The 14,632-nt window shown below is 44.4% G+C and overlaps 2 protein-coding genes across 2 annotated transcripts in view; both read left to right on the top strand.

Annotated features, from left to right (window-relative positions):
* The window catches only part of LOC309700548 (tumor necrosis factor receptor superfamily member 14-like), a gene marked incomplete at its 3' end in the record, with an annotated part of 137,911 nt that overhangs the window by 95,735 nt on the left and 27,544 nt on the right, over window positions 1-14,632 (top strand). The gene's annotated exons all lie outside the window — the stretch shown is intronic.
* LOC309700549 (tumor necrosis factor receptor superfamily member 14-like) overlaps window positions 12,720-14,632 on the top strand; it is a gene marked incomplete at its 3' end in the record, with an annotated part of 65,046 nt that continues 63,133 nt past the window's right edge. Inside the window, exon 1 of the mRNA XM_082524148.1 lies at window positions 12,720-12,911. The remainder of the gene's footprint in view (window positions 12,912-14,632) is intronic.

Consider the following 14,632-nt stretch of genomic DNA (forward strand, 5'->3'; position numbering starts at 1 on the left):
CGACAGAACATTTATTTTACAAATGTGTATATACTGTAAAGTCCTGTGGGACAATATGCACTACTGGCTTTTCCCAAAGATTCTAAACATAATTGAATTTTCTAAAAATGATATTATTTTTAAAAGAAAAGAAAAGACACTTGAAAATGTCTTAAATGTAATAATTATTATGTATAAATTCTTCATTCATGAATGTTGATTACTAAAAACAAAGCTATCCTTTCACTTTTCACAAAGAACTGCACCTTCTTCTCATCTGTAAAGTTTATGGCCCAAAACCAGCTGTGGATCTGCATCACATGGTTAATGAACTGAAATGACTTTTAGAAAACCTTTTGTGTAATTAATAATTTTTTAAAAAGCCTTCGTTGCCTGTCTGTGTATTCGGACTTCAAATGCGGCTTCCGAAGGATGCAGCCTAGGTTTTGGGACAGACCTTATATTCTCGCTCACTTTTGCAATTTTGTACTCTTGTGTTACTCGCAGTAACAACTACACCTTATTGTCAGTCCATTTAATAAACTCGGCACTTTTCCTCCACATTTTGCTGCAGCGTTTCAAAGAGCCGGAAAGAGATCTTTTTTTGATATACAGAAAGCATATGATATGATTTGGAGGGAAGGACTATTAATTAAAATTAGGGAAATGGGTGTAAATGACTGAATGTTCAGATGGATTAAGAATTTTTTAGAAGGAAGACAAATAATGGTAAGGATTGGGAGGAGTTATCTGGAGAGTTTGCCGGTAGAAAATGGAACGCCACAGGGGAGCATATTTAGCCCATTATTGTTCATTGCTGATAAATGATGATGTGTTTAAGAACATAGTGAGTGGAATGGAGTTTTTGCTTTTCGCAGACGATGGGTGAACCTGGGCAAGAGGAAATGGGTTAGACTTTTTGGTAAAGAAAGTACGGGGTCAATAACAGGAAAAGAACAGTGGTCCTAGAAATGGAGGTTTAAATTCTCAGTTGATGAGACTAAAATAATGTTTTTGTTGTTTTAAATTAAAAATGGATACTGTCATTGCCTATCCCTAGCCTGGTTGAGGAGTTTAAACGTGCAAAAGTGAGGCTTCAGATGTCACTCACGGACTCCCGGGACCCCATAGTGAGAGGCACTGCTCCCACCCTAGCAACGGGGAAGAAGTGGACCCCAGCCACATCTGTGCTACAGGCAAAATCCGCTGTTCGGCTTTTTAGACCTTGCCAACGCCTTTGGGTCAGTTCTGCACAAGATCTTGTGGATGGCCTTCAACTATTTCAGCGTACCAAACCACATCACATCACTGGTCACGACCTACTTTCAGGATTTACAGTTTTGTGTGACAGCTGAGAACACCACCACAGCCCGGCAGCACTTGGAAATTGGAGTTATGGTAGGCTGCACGATTTCCCCTCAGGCATTTATCATGGCAATGGAGTCGGTCATGCGGGCATCCCGGTGGGTAGTGGGAGGTGAGAGACACAAGAGTGGCCTTCGTCTTCCTCCCATTAGGGCCTACATGGATGACATGACCAACATTACAACAACAAAACCATGTACTAGGCAATTGCTACAGAAGCTCCAGGAAAACATAGAATGGGCAAGAATGGAGTTTAACCCAAGTAAATCTTGCAGCATCTCCATCAAAAAAGGAAAACTGACAGCCGAGCAATTCTATATCAGTGAAGAACCAAGTCCAACAGTCTTAGAGAAGCCCATAAAGAGCCTGGGATGGTAGTATAATGCAGATCTCAATGATACATGGCAACTAGAACAGCTAAGGCAGAACTTGGCCGATGACCTCAAGCGGATTACCAACACTGCCCTTCCCAGGGAAACTGAAGCTCTGGTGCTTCCAGTTTGGGTTATTACCCAAACTACTGTGGCTGTTGACAATGTACGAGGTCTCACTCAATCATGCCAATCGACTAGAGAGGCTAGTGAGCTCCTAGGTTAAGAAGTGGCTCGGACTTCCCAAATGCCTCAGCAGCGTTGGAATCTACTATACATCTTTTTTGTTTTTGTCACCTTGTACAAGACTTCTGGCAGAGATTATGTGTCTTTATCTCAGAAAATATATTTAAATGATTTGCACTGATATAGAAATATGTATTATTTTGTCTCCACAAAAACCAAAGACAGTTCAACAGATAACAGATATGATTAACTTGTTAATCTTAATGGCTAAATTTCATATTCACAAATCCAAATGTTTAGGAAGAAATTCCTCTTTTTATGTATACTTCAATGAGCTTTTGCAATATCTTAATTCAATAAAGAACACTACTAACCCAAAAAATATTTAAAAAAAAACAACTATGGTTGCATGTGACAAAATAAAGATCCTTAAATCACTTTACACTTTGGCTTAATCAGTCAAACTTCTCCCCCTATCATATGTATATTGTAGGTATGTTCTGAATAATGTTTGTTTTTTTGTTTGTTTATGGTTTACAATTTCTGTAAGTACAAAACCTTTAAGTTAGTACTGTTTAATTTTACTTCGTAACATCAATACGTAAAACATCGTATTGATGTTTAAATAAAGGTTTTAGAGGGGAGGGACTAGGGGGTTAGAGCTTGAGAGACAATCTGCTGGCGCACCGGTCGGAGGCTTGAGGCAGGAAATTTGAAGGTGGACGTTACATACGGATTGAGTGAATTGATAAGTTTTTGGATTTTGGACTACGGATCACGGATTGTGGCAGTTGGCATAAACTGGTATGTGACTGGCTGGAATGATGTCTCTGGTAGATGAGGATGATGATATGGATTTTGGTTACTGGCAGTGTTGGGAAGGTTACTTTTAAAATGTATTCCGTTACAGAATACAGAATACATGCCCCAAAATGTATTCTGTAACGTATTCCGTTACGTTACTCAATGACAGTAACGTATTCTGAATACTTTGGAATACTTAATATATTATCATGCTTTTTACAACAACGTGAATGTACTATTGCTGTGTGATTTATTACTATTACTGAAGGTCCGCGACTCCGAACTGTAGTAAAGGGACCTCTGACTAATACGGCGGGGTCCCTGTCGGCTCGTAGCCGAAAAATAGCTTTACTTTGTTGTGTGGGTCAATTTTTCTTGCGAGAGACAGAGAGAGGCGTTGAAAGGCTGCTCCAACGGAACTTATTGTTTTCGGAGGAAAACACGAACACGGTGTACAGTCGAGTCTTAATAGCTTACTTACAACTGGGCTCCTCAGGCACTCTTCTTGGCTGCAGTGGTTATTATTATATTTACATGTTTCCAGCTCCCGTTTTTCCTCGATGACAACTCCAACCTTTCCACTCGCCTTTTTCTCCCTCCTCGCGCTCACAGACACATAACGTGTATGGCAGTCCATTCTCCCTGCAACACGGACTACACTGGCCATGATGCTACATTCTTTAGAGCTATGCTTGTAGCATTCTGCCTGTTAGCTTAGCACAACAACAACAACGAAAAGGCGCTCTCTCACCCAGGAAACACACAGTCACAGAAAGAGAGAGAGAGCGTCGCCCTGTAACCATGGCAACCGTAACGCTGCCGCCTGGAATGAAAGAACGTAGCTGTCAAACAAAACCCAAACAGTCCTGACCCGCGACAAAATGAAACAGGAAAGTACCGCAGTGTAATCCATTTATTTCAACAAAGTAACTGTATTCTGAATACCACCTTTTTAAACGGTAACTGTAACGGAATACAGTTACTCATATTTTGTATTCTAAATACGTAACGGCGGTACATGTATTCCGTTACTCCCCAACACTGGTTACTGGACCCCGGTGGTTGGAGGGGGAAGATCAGGAAGAGGGAGAAGCAGGAGAGAGGACACAGGTTTGGTTGGGTCACAGACGAGTAAAAGGAGTTTGGAAGAGAACAGCTCGGATGAAGGGTCCAGGGTCGTGAGGAAGAAGACGGTAAGGGAGGAATTTAGGATAATTTTGAGATTCAGGAGGGAGGATGAGGGAATGCAGTTGAGCCCAATAGCGGTTTCCAGGGAATTGAAAAAGAAGTTTGGAGAGGTTCTTCTAGCTAAGGTTCTAAGGGATGGGAATTTGCTGGTAGTGGTCAAGTCAGAAGAACAGAAAAACAAGGTGTTGAGTACTGAAAGTATCTGCAAAAAGATAGTACAAGAGAGACGGGTATTGGGAGACAGTAAAGTGACCAGAGGGGTGATTTCTGGTATCCCAGTAGAAGAGGATTTAGAGAAATTAAAGTGGTGTATTCAGGGGGGCGAGGTCAGCAGAGTAAAGCGACTGTTAAAAACTGTTAATGGGGAAAGGATTAGTAGTTTGTCAGTTTTGTTGGAATTTGAAGGTACTCCCTGCTGCTGTGGAGTCGGGGTGGTCTGCCTCCCCCCACCGCAGGGAAAAGGGTAACACCACCTGGGTCTGGGTGCAGTCCCCCCCTCCAGGGGTAAGGGTACCTAGACCCGGTTCGTAGAGTATGCTTGGGGAGTGTGATCGTGTGTACAGCGTCTCTTTATGTTTGGCTCCACGTTGGTTGAATGTGGAGTAAGTGCATATGAGAGCATGAGGGTGGGAATGGATGTTTGTATCTGTGTGTGCCTGTATGTCTGTGTCTATATGTCAGGTTGGGTGTCAGACGCCACCTCTCTGGGGACATCTCAGGCCCTCCAAGGTTTGGAGGCCTATCTCCCCCCACCACCACTTCCCCTGCCAGTGGCGGACTCCCTCAGACATCGGTGCGTTGGTGGTTCTTTGTGTCCGGGGATGGGCGTCCAGGTACACACCGGCTCACTCCTTGGCGGCCGCTTATCGGGGCCTGGAGCCTGGGGCTCGCTCGGGCCACTTCGGAGGTGGGGTGCCCCCGGCCTCTCGGCCTGGGGCTCGGTCACTCAGGCACGGCTGGCTGCCGGCGGAGCTCACGGGCGCGTCACTGCAACTCCCCCTGGCTTCTGCTCCATGGCTGCTGAGTGAGCCCTCATCTGGGACTCTCCTCAGCTCTTACTGGGACAGTGGCGCGGCTGTCCCTCTGTTGGTCTTCCTTGGTCTCTTGTGTTCTGGGGGCCTCTGGATGTCTGGAGTTTTGATCTCCTCCATACCTGCTTCATGCCCTGGAGGACGGGGCTGTGGCCCCCCCACACCCTCTAGCAGATCATTACATGAAGGAACCTTTTAAAAAAAACAAGCGCGTCCATGCTCACAGGTGTACACACGGGTGATCACACCCACAAACTACACCCTTTTTGGCTCCTACTTCAAAGCACACTGTGTTCTGTTGATCTTATGTGCTGCACAATAATGTTTAATATTTAGTATTTACTATCATATTCCCATATATCATTGTGATGTTGTTTATTCTATTACTCTTGTTCTCTTCTGCTTGTTTTCTTTTTTCTTTCTCAGCAGGTGATCCAGGTGATTGATATATGCATTTTTTTTTCTTTTCCTTTTTTTTTCTGCCCGTTCTGTTGGTTTTTGTCTTTTGCCCTTCTCCCCCGTCACTCTTCTCAGCTGTTTCTCTTTCCCTCTTTCTTTCTCCCCTTCTTTCCCCCAGTCAAGTCTGTCCCGTATTCAGTAAGTGAAAATAAAATAAACAATAAAAGGTGAATCAAATGGACCATTACGGCAAGGCTGGGATGGTCAATTTGGTAAAGTAAATCCGTTGGGCATCTTTCTTTGCCTTTAGACAACAATTCTGAGGGCAAAAGAGCCAAACGGGACAGGCAAAAAAAAAAAAACGGAATTTGAAGGTACTGTGTTGCCGGACAGGGTTAAGATAGGGTGCATGAGCTTTCCTGTGAGAGTATTCGTGCCGCCGCCCTGTAGGTGCTATAAATGCCAGAGATATGGACACATTGCTGTAGTCTGTAAGGGGAAGCAGAAGTGTCCCAAGTGTGGGGGTGAGCACAGATTTGAGGAGTGTGGAGATAATGTTCTGGACAAATGCAGTAACTGTGGGGGGCAGCATAGGGTGAGTTTTGGGGGCTGTGAGGCAAGGAAGAAGGCCGTGGAGGTTGAGCAGGTCAAGGTTACTCACAACACAAGTTATGCTGAGGCAGTCAGGAGGGTTCAGAGGGGTGGAGATGGTCCGGAAATGAATCAGACAGGGTTAACCCCAGAAGCTGTTAGTGTGCATGGGATTTACCCAGGTTTGACAATGGAGAAGTTGATTTTGTTCATTGCGTATGTCATAAACTGTTCAGATCAAGTGAAGCATAAGACGGAGAAAATCAAAATAATAGTGAAGGGGGCAGAGAGGTTTTTCGGGATTAAAGACATATCCTGGGAGAACATAAATAAAAGACTTGGAGGGGAAGGGAGAGCGGAAGGATCGGGGGAGAGGACATTTTGATTATTTTACAGTGGAATGCTAGAAGTTTGATTGCTAATGGTCAAGAGTTTAAACTCTAAAGGATTTGTTGAAAAATGCAAAGAGAAACCAGATATAATCTGTGTACAGGAGTCATTGCTGAAGCCTAATTTGGATTTTGTTATCAAAGGATATGATGGGGTTTCGGAGGGATAGGAAGAAGGGTAATGGTGGAGGTTGTGTAACTTTTGTGAAGCGAGGGGTTCAATATAGAGTGGTAGCTATTGGTAAGCAGTTAGAGTATATAGTATTGGAAATTTGGGGGGGACTTGGGAGCATTAGAGTGGTAAATTTTTATAATCCAGGTGGCAAGCTAATAGAAGTGGCGGAACTGGATACTCATTTAAGGGGGAAAGCGATTTGATGTGGGGACTTTAATGCTCACAGTTCTTTATGGGCTGTAGATGTGATCGGAATGGGGAAGTGATTGAGGAGTTGTTGGATTTGAAGAATTATGTGTGTTTGAACGATGGGAGTGGTACTAGGGTTGATGTTAGAACAGGGATTGAATCAGCTATTGATCTAACATTGGTGTCCGATTCATTGGCAGGCTTATGTTCATGGGAGGTATTGAAACTTACAACAATAGGGAGTGATCATTATCCTATAAAGATTGAGGTGAGACTGAGCATTGAGAGACAGGTTACTGGGGAGTGAAGAGATGGTGTTTTAGTGAGGCTAATTGGGATGTATTTAAGGTACTCAGTGAATGGGAATTTCAAAAGGTTGATGTGAATGTAGGGATGGACGATTTAAATGACTCAATTTGTAAAGCCATTTTAGTGGCGGCAAGCAGGGTGATCAAGAGAAAAGGGGGTAGTGGGTAAAGGAAGATTGTGCCATGGTGGACAACGGAGTGTGATAAGGTGATTAAATGTCGTAATAAGGCTTTTAAGAAATTGAAGGGTAATCTTAGCTATCAGAATCTTGTTGAATTTAAGCAGTTGCAAGCCAAGGTAAGAAGAACGATTAAAAGTGCAAAGAGGGACTTCTGGAGGGGTTTTTGTAATTCAGTGGGGAGGGAGACGAACATTCAGAGTGTATGGGCAATGATTAGGAGGATGAATGGTTTAAAAAGGGATTATGGTTATCCAATCATGAAGGACGACGAGGTAACAGCAGTGAAGGATGAAGAAAAGGCTAACATGTTGGCAAAAGCGTTCGTCAAAATTATGGAGAATAGAGATTTGTTGGATATGGTGGAGGATACGGATGATCTTTTGAATATACCTTTAAATAAGTCAGAGTTACATCGAGTGCTCCAGAAATATAAGTTAATACAGCCAGGGAAAGATCAGGTGTGCTATATTATGTTGGATCATCTGAGCGAGTCAGCCAAAGAGAAGTTAGTGGGGTCGTATAATAGGGTTTGGGAGGGTGGGAAGCTGCCACAAAGTTGGAAAGAGGCTGTAGTGGTGCCTATATGTAAGCCAGGGAGGGATGGTACCAAGCCAGGCAATTATAGACCGATAACTTTAACATCACATATTTGTAAAGTTATGGAGAGTATGGTTAATGAGAGATTAATGTATTATGTAGAAAGCAGAGGGTTTCTATCTAAATATCAAAGTGGATTTAGAAGGGGGTGAAGTACTATTGATCCAGTATTGTGTTTAGAGCATGAAATTAGGAGGGCTCAAATTGATAAAGAGTGTGTGGTGGCAGTGTTTTTTGATTTGGAGAAGGCTTACAATATGTTGTGGAGGGAAGGTTTGTTGATTAAAATCCGTAAATTGGGTATTACGGGGCGGATGTATAGGTGGATTTTAGATTTTCTAAAGGGTAGGCAGATACAAGTGAGGATTGGAAAGACTTATTCGGAGAGGTTTTCTGTATAGAATGGGACTCCTCGGGGGAGCATAGTGAGTCCTTTGTTATTTTCTATAATGATTAATGATGTGTTTGATGACATAGAGAGTGGGGTGGGATGTTCACTTTTTGCTGATGATGGAGCTTTATGGAGGAGAGGGAGGAATGTTGGTTTTATTGTAAAGAAGTTACAGGAAGCGGTTGGTAAAGTGGAAGAATGGTCGTTCAGGTTTTCAGTTGTTAAGACTAAGACAATGTTTTTTACAAGGAAGAGGGTTAATGAGGAAATTAAGCTGAAGTTGTATGGCATAGGGTTAGAAAGAGTGAGGAAATTTAAGTTTCTGGGGTTGTGGTTTGATGAGAGGTTAACTTGGGGTGCACACGTTCAGGAATTGGTGGATAGGTGTAAAAAAGTTTTGAACATTTTGAGGTGTTTGGTTGGGAAGGATTGGGGAGCGGATAGGGAGTCCCTGAGGGCTATATACCCTGGATTGGTAAGGTCAACGTTAGATCATGGTTGTGTGGCATATAATTTGGCAGCAGACACTTCTCTTAGTAAGCTAGATTTGATTCAGTACCAGGTGTTGAGACTTTGTACAGGGGCATTTAGGACAACTCCCACTGTAGCCTTGCAGGTGGAGATGGGGGAAATGCCACTAGGGTTAAGGAGGGAACAGCTTACATTGACGTATTGGGCAAACTTACAGGGTCAGGGGACAGGTCACCCTACATTGGATGTACTTAGACCTTGCTGAGAGAAGGGCAGGAGGGAGTTAAAGAGCTTTGGATGGGTGGTGGGGGAAAGGGCTAGGGAACTTAAATTGGACCACTTAGACATATGTCGGAGAGTGCCGAGGCCTGCAATCCCTCCATGGATACTTCCTGAAGCAGCTGTAGATTTTTCTTTGTTGCGCCAGAAGAGTAAGGACGGGGCAGGCGGTCTAGACTCGAATATAGTTCAGGGTTTCATAGATCAGTATTATGGGTATGTGCAGGTATATACGGATGCTTCAAAGAATCCAGCTAGTCAAGAGGGGGTGGCAATAGTAATTCCGGACATTATGGTTAACATTGGGAAGAGGATTAATAATGGATTGTCTGTGTTTACAGGAGAAATGATAGCGGTTCTATTAGCAGTGCAGTGGGTGGAAGATTTGAGGCCATTGAAAACAATTATTTGTTAAGACCCCAGTGCAGAATGGTCATTCGAAAGGTAGGTCAGATATTTTATTAGAGGTTCAGCAAACTCTTTACAGGATACATATGATGGGTCTATCGGTAGTGTTTCTGTGGATCCTGGCTCACTATGGGGTAAGGGAGAATGAAGCAGTGGACAGGTTAGCAAAGGAAGCCACTAATCATGAGATGGTTGATCTGGTGGAGAATTTTGGTCAGGAGGAAGTAAAGAGTATTATTATTAAGAGTTTATTGTCTTATGTAATCTGGAAGATGAGTGGATGGTGGGGTGGGTGCAGTTTTCTCTGTGGTGGGGTTGGGTGGACTGTCCTGGGCTCTGTGGGGCCGGGAGGCGCTGCTGCACTGGGCCTGGGCACCCTTTCCCTGGCGGGTCGCGGAGTATGGGGGTGCCTACTGGGGTCAGCGGGGGAGCTGGCCCCAGGGAGGGGTCACTTGCCCCTCCCTTCCTTCCCTCCCCATCTCCAGCTGCCTCCCTCTTCCCGCTCCACCACAACCACCCACACATGCAGGGCCTTGGAGTAGGGGTATGTCACCAGGGTGCAGAGGAGGCTACCCCCCCCCCCCCCCCCCCCTCTGTCCCCTTCTGGCTGCCTCTGCCTCAATTTTATCCCACAACTTAGACATTCACATTACTCACACTCTCATTACACATACATATAGGATCTTGGGGGTGGGCACAATACACGGAGTCCAAAGTACCATCAGGGTGTACACCCCACCCCTGGCATCGTTGCCCACCTCTCAATTTTAAATACACGTAGACATTGAGGGCTAGCAGGAGGGACTATGCGCTTACCTGCTGCTCTCTGGCAGGTAGCTCCAAGCCCTCCTGGGTTTTAAATGCACCTTAGAACACACATGCATCAACACTACAATGAGCGGGTGGAGGGAGGTTTGGAGTCTTCTCTCACCCCCATTCTCTGCGACCTGCTGGAGCGGGGGGGCTAGGAGGAGGAGTTGGCCGTCCGACTGCGGTCTGGAGTGTGGGGCCTTCCTGCTGCTGTCGGGGCGGTCTGCCTCCCCCCACTGCAGGGAAAAGGGAAACACCACCTGGGTCTGGGTGCAGTTCCCCCCTCCAGGGGCGGGGGCACCTAGACCCGGTTTGTAGAGTACGCTTGGGGAGTGTGATCGTGTGTACAACGTCTCTTTATGTCTGTCTCCACGTTGGTTGAGTGTGGAGTAAGTGCATATGAGAGCATGAGGGTGGGAATGGATGTTTGTATCTGTGTGTGCCTGTATGTCTGTGTCTATATGTCAGGTTGGGTGTCAGGCGCCACCTCTCTGGGGACATCTCAGGCCCTCCAAGGTTTGGAGGCCTATCTCCCCCTACCACCACTTCCCCTGCCAGTGGCAGACCCCCTCAGACATTGGTGCGTTGGTGGTTCTTTGTGTCCGGGGATGGGCGTCCAGGTACACACCGGCTCACTCCTTGGCGGCCGCTTATCGGGGCCTGGAGCCTGGGGCTCGCTCGGGCCACTTCGGAGGTGGGGTGCCCCCGGCCTCTCGGCCTGGGGCTCGGTCACTCAGGCGCGGCTGGCTGCCGGCGGAGCTCACGGGCGCGTCACTGCAACTCCCCCTGGCTTCTGCTCCATGGCTGCTGAGTGAGCCCTCATCTGGGACTCTCCTCAGCTCTTTCCGGGACAGTGGCGCAGCTGCCCCTCTGTTGGTCTTCCTTGGTCTCTTGTGTTCTGGGGGCCTCTGGATGTCTGGAGTTTTGATCTCCTCCACACCTGCTTCACGCCCTGGAGGACGGGGCTGTGGCCCCCCCCACACCCTCTAGCAGATTATTACATGAAGGAACCTTTTAAAAAACAAAAAACAAGCGCGTCCATGCTCACAGGTGTACACACGGGTGATCACACCCACAAACTACACCCTTTTTGGCTCCTACCTCAAAGCACACTGTGTTCTGTTGATCTTATGTGCTGCACAATAATGTTTAACATTTAGTATTTACTGTCATATTCCCATATATCATTGTGATGTTGTTTATTCTATTACTCTTGTTCTCTTCTGCTTGCTTTCTTTTTTCTTTCTCAGCAGGTGACCCAGGTGATTGATATATGCATTTTTTTTTCTCTGCCCGTTCTGTTGGTTTTTGTCTTTTGCCCTTCTCCCCCGTCCCTCTTCTCAGCTGTTTCTCTTTCCCTCTTTCTTTCTCCCCTTCTTTCCCCCAGTCAAGTCTGTCCCGTATTCAGTAAGTGAAAATAAAATAAACAATAAAAGGTGAATCAAATGGACCATTATGGCAAGGCTGGGATGGTCAGTTTGGTAAAGTAAATCCGTTGGGCATCTTTCTTTGCCTTTAGACAACAATTCTGAGGGCAAAAGAGCCAAACGGGACAGGCAAAAAAAAAAAAAAAGAGTATTATTAAGCTAGAAATGAGGGGTAGATGGCAGAAACAGTGGGAAGAAGACAGGAGGGGAAGGTGGTTATATAAAATTCAAAGGGTGGTGGGAGTGAGGAGATCCACAAGAAGGAGTAGGCGAGAGGAGGTGGTGGTGTCAAGACTGAGATTTGGGCATACGGGTTTGGATTCTACACTGTTCTTGATAGGGAAACATGCCTCAGGGAAATGTGATTATTGTGGAGCAGATGAAACTTTGGAGCATGTTATTTTGCAGTGTCGGAATTATACAGTAGAGAGGAGACGGTTGGTCCAAAATCTCAGTAACATAGATATGAAACTTGATCTTGTAGGGTCCACCCCATGCAGCAGACTGTGACAGCACTGAGCAGCTCCTTCAGTGGGAGACTGCGGCACCCACGGTGTGGGACGGAGAGATTTCGCAGGTCTTTCCTCCCCACTGCTGTCAGACTCCACAACAAAGACTTTAACTGAACAAACACACACATCCACACATGTGCAATAACACTAAGTGCAATAATCTTTTCTGGCATCGTTGTATTTTTACTCAGTTGTATATAGCATTCGTATTCTATTTTTATCTTATTGTATATTTTTATTCTATTTTATTCTACTGTATATAGTATATTATTTTATTCTATTCTGTACAGCTGTGTACTGTATTTATTCTTATTGTATTCTAATTTTTGCGTCATAACTTTTGCACTGTCCACTTCCTGCTGTGACAAAACAAATTTCCCACGTGTGGGACTAATAAAGGTTATCTTATCTTATCTTATCTTATCTTACTACAGAAGGAGTTGGGGAATAAATGTTATCAGGCATTGTTTCAGTTTTTGAGAGAAGGAAGGTTGTTTGGGAGGATATGAAGTGGGGTTTTTTTTTTTGTTTGTTTTTTTCTGTCCACACTCCATACCAGTGGTGGCGGTAATGCACCATGCAGTTGTTTGCCAACCGCCAATAATACGTAAAAGAAGAAGAGCTCGATAGTGTGGACGGGGAGCGTTTTTTTTAGAGCGTTTTCAAATTTATCCATATTAGTGTAGACGTAGTAGAGAGTTAAAGGCAGAGCCGCGCCGCGAGTTTAAATAAAAATAATAATAATGAAACTGATTCGTGTATGTCTCTGATTCGTGAGGATGACGCGCTCTGTGAGTGTCACATAATCTTGACCCTAACGTTCTAAGTCCGAGGATCTATGTAAGAGTTGGCGGAGTCGGTAAGTGTCCTGGTTGAATGTAAACGCTATGTGAAGATGATGTTCAGAGTGTGAGGAAGGCTGTGAAGGTCTCTCAGATCCACAGCAGTGATTTAGTTCACTCAGCAGCAGAATGAGCTTCATTCGCAGCTGCGTCACTTTTTCCTTCACAGATAAACATGTTTTTGTCATGTTAGTGTTCAAAGAGTCAGAGCAGCAGTCTCAGTATATGTCACAGTGCTTTATATGTACCATGATAAATATATATTACAGCTTGTTTCTGTTATTCTGTGGAATCGGCAACGAAGGACAAAGTGAGACATTAAAGAGCGGCTGGTTTCACTCTTCGTGGAGCCGCTCCCTGATCCCTGATCCTGGGTGTGACGTGAACGGCTGTTGTTTACGCTACAGTCTCAGTTACTGAGCTTTGTTACATTGTCCTGGAGACAGACGGTAGAATTAGCCCTGTATTTGGTCTTGTTATATAAAAGTAGAACAGAAGGAATAAACAACAGGCAATATGGATGTATGAGAAACAGGAGAAAGGCACACAGTAGAGGACAGATTACAAAGTACAAATATATTACAGCGTGTGAACAACATCGAGTGTAGCTGTGTGGGTGGTGCTGCTGTAATCATACTGTGTGCACTTATTACTACAGTAGTGTCAGTGAGTCCTTATACAAGCTGCTGTGTGTGGTCTGTGCTCTGTGGTTATACACTCAACATGAGTCAGTGCATTCAAATTATTATAGGCATACTCTGGGATCAATGATCGATGGATTCACGTTACAGTTTAACTCGTACCCTCAACTGTTTGACTTTGAACTTTGGACTCATCTTGCTGTGCTAACAGAGCCTGTATGAAACTGTAGACAGTATGAACTGTACAACTAGTCAGACCTGTCTGTAAGTGTCAGGTCTAAACAGAGATTGATAAGTCTGCTCAGACTTGAAGAGATTAAAGTAAAGTGTGAGCTGAGAGCTGGTGTTATGTCTCCTCCCAGATCGGACTGTTACACCTGATATCTGGGGGTCCATGTGCACACGGTGTTGTGCTAAAATGTGATTTCTGTTTGTGTGTTGTTAAATAGGCTGTAGTCAACAGGATTTATGACGGGGTTATACATTAAAGAAAGAAATGACCTGACTCCAAGTATCTGTATGACTCTGTGTTAGTGCACCTGCATTATAGTCAGTCCACTCCTTGCTGTCCACCTAAATGATCTTCATAGAACTATTATCTTATATTTGTTGGATTGTCTGCTCTCCTCTTGGCCTGATCTCTCTTAAAGAAGATATGTTTAATGAGACTCTAGCTGGTTAGATAAAGCATATATGAAAGTCACTTTGCTAAAACATGACTGAAGCTTCTACCCTGTAACAGGAATGTTGTTTAGGACTAAAGATGTTTGACACATGTTTCACAGATTGTGGGTCAACACGTCATTTGCAACAGTTAAAATGTGTCAATCTGTTACCCGACGATCAGTTTTTGGTACAACACCTGCAGTCAGAGTGTGGCATCCTAGTTTGGACGTTTTATGTCTCCTATCGTTGCTTTTATTCCCTTTTTTAAGTTTCTGGTTTGTTTCTTTTATATTTCTGTATAACATAGATTTGCACAGTTCAGTTGGTTTTTGGACTTAAATCCAGTTTTGTATTTGACATAATCAACGCACTCCAGACACGAAGAGACAGATCGAACCTGCTTGTCTCCACTTTCAGACAAGTTTTTTTCA

This window comes from Aulonocara stuartgranti, assembly GCF_965226115.1.
Source record: "Aulonocara stuartgranti genome assembly, chromosome: 23".
NCBI lineage: Eukaryota > Metazoa > Chordata > Actinopteri > Cichliformes > Cichlidae > Aulonocara > Aulonocara stuartgranti.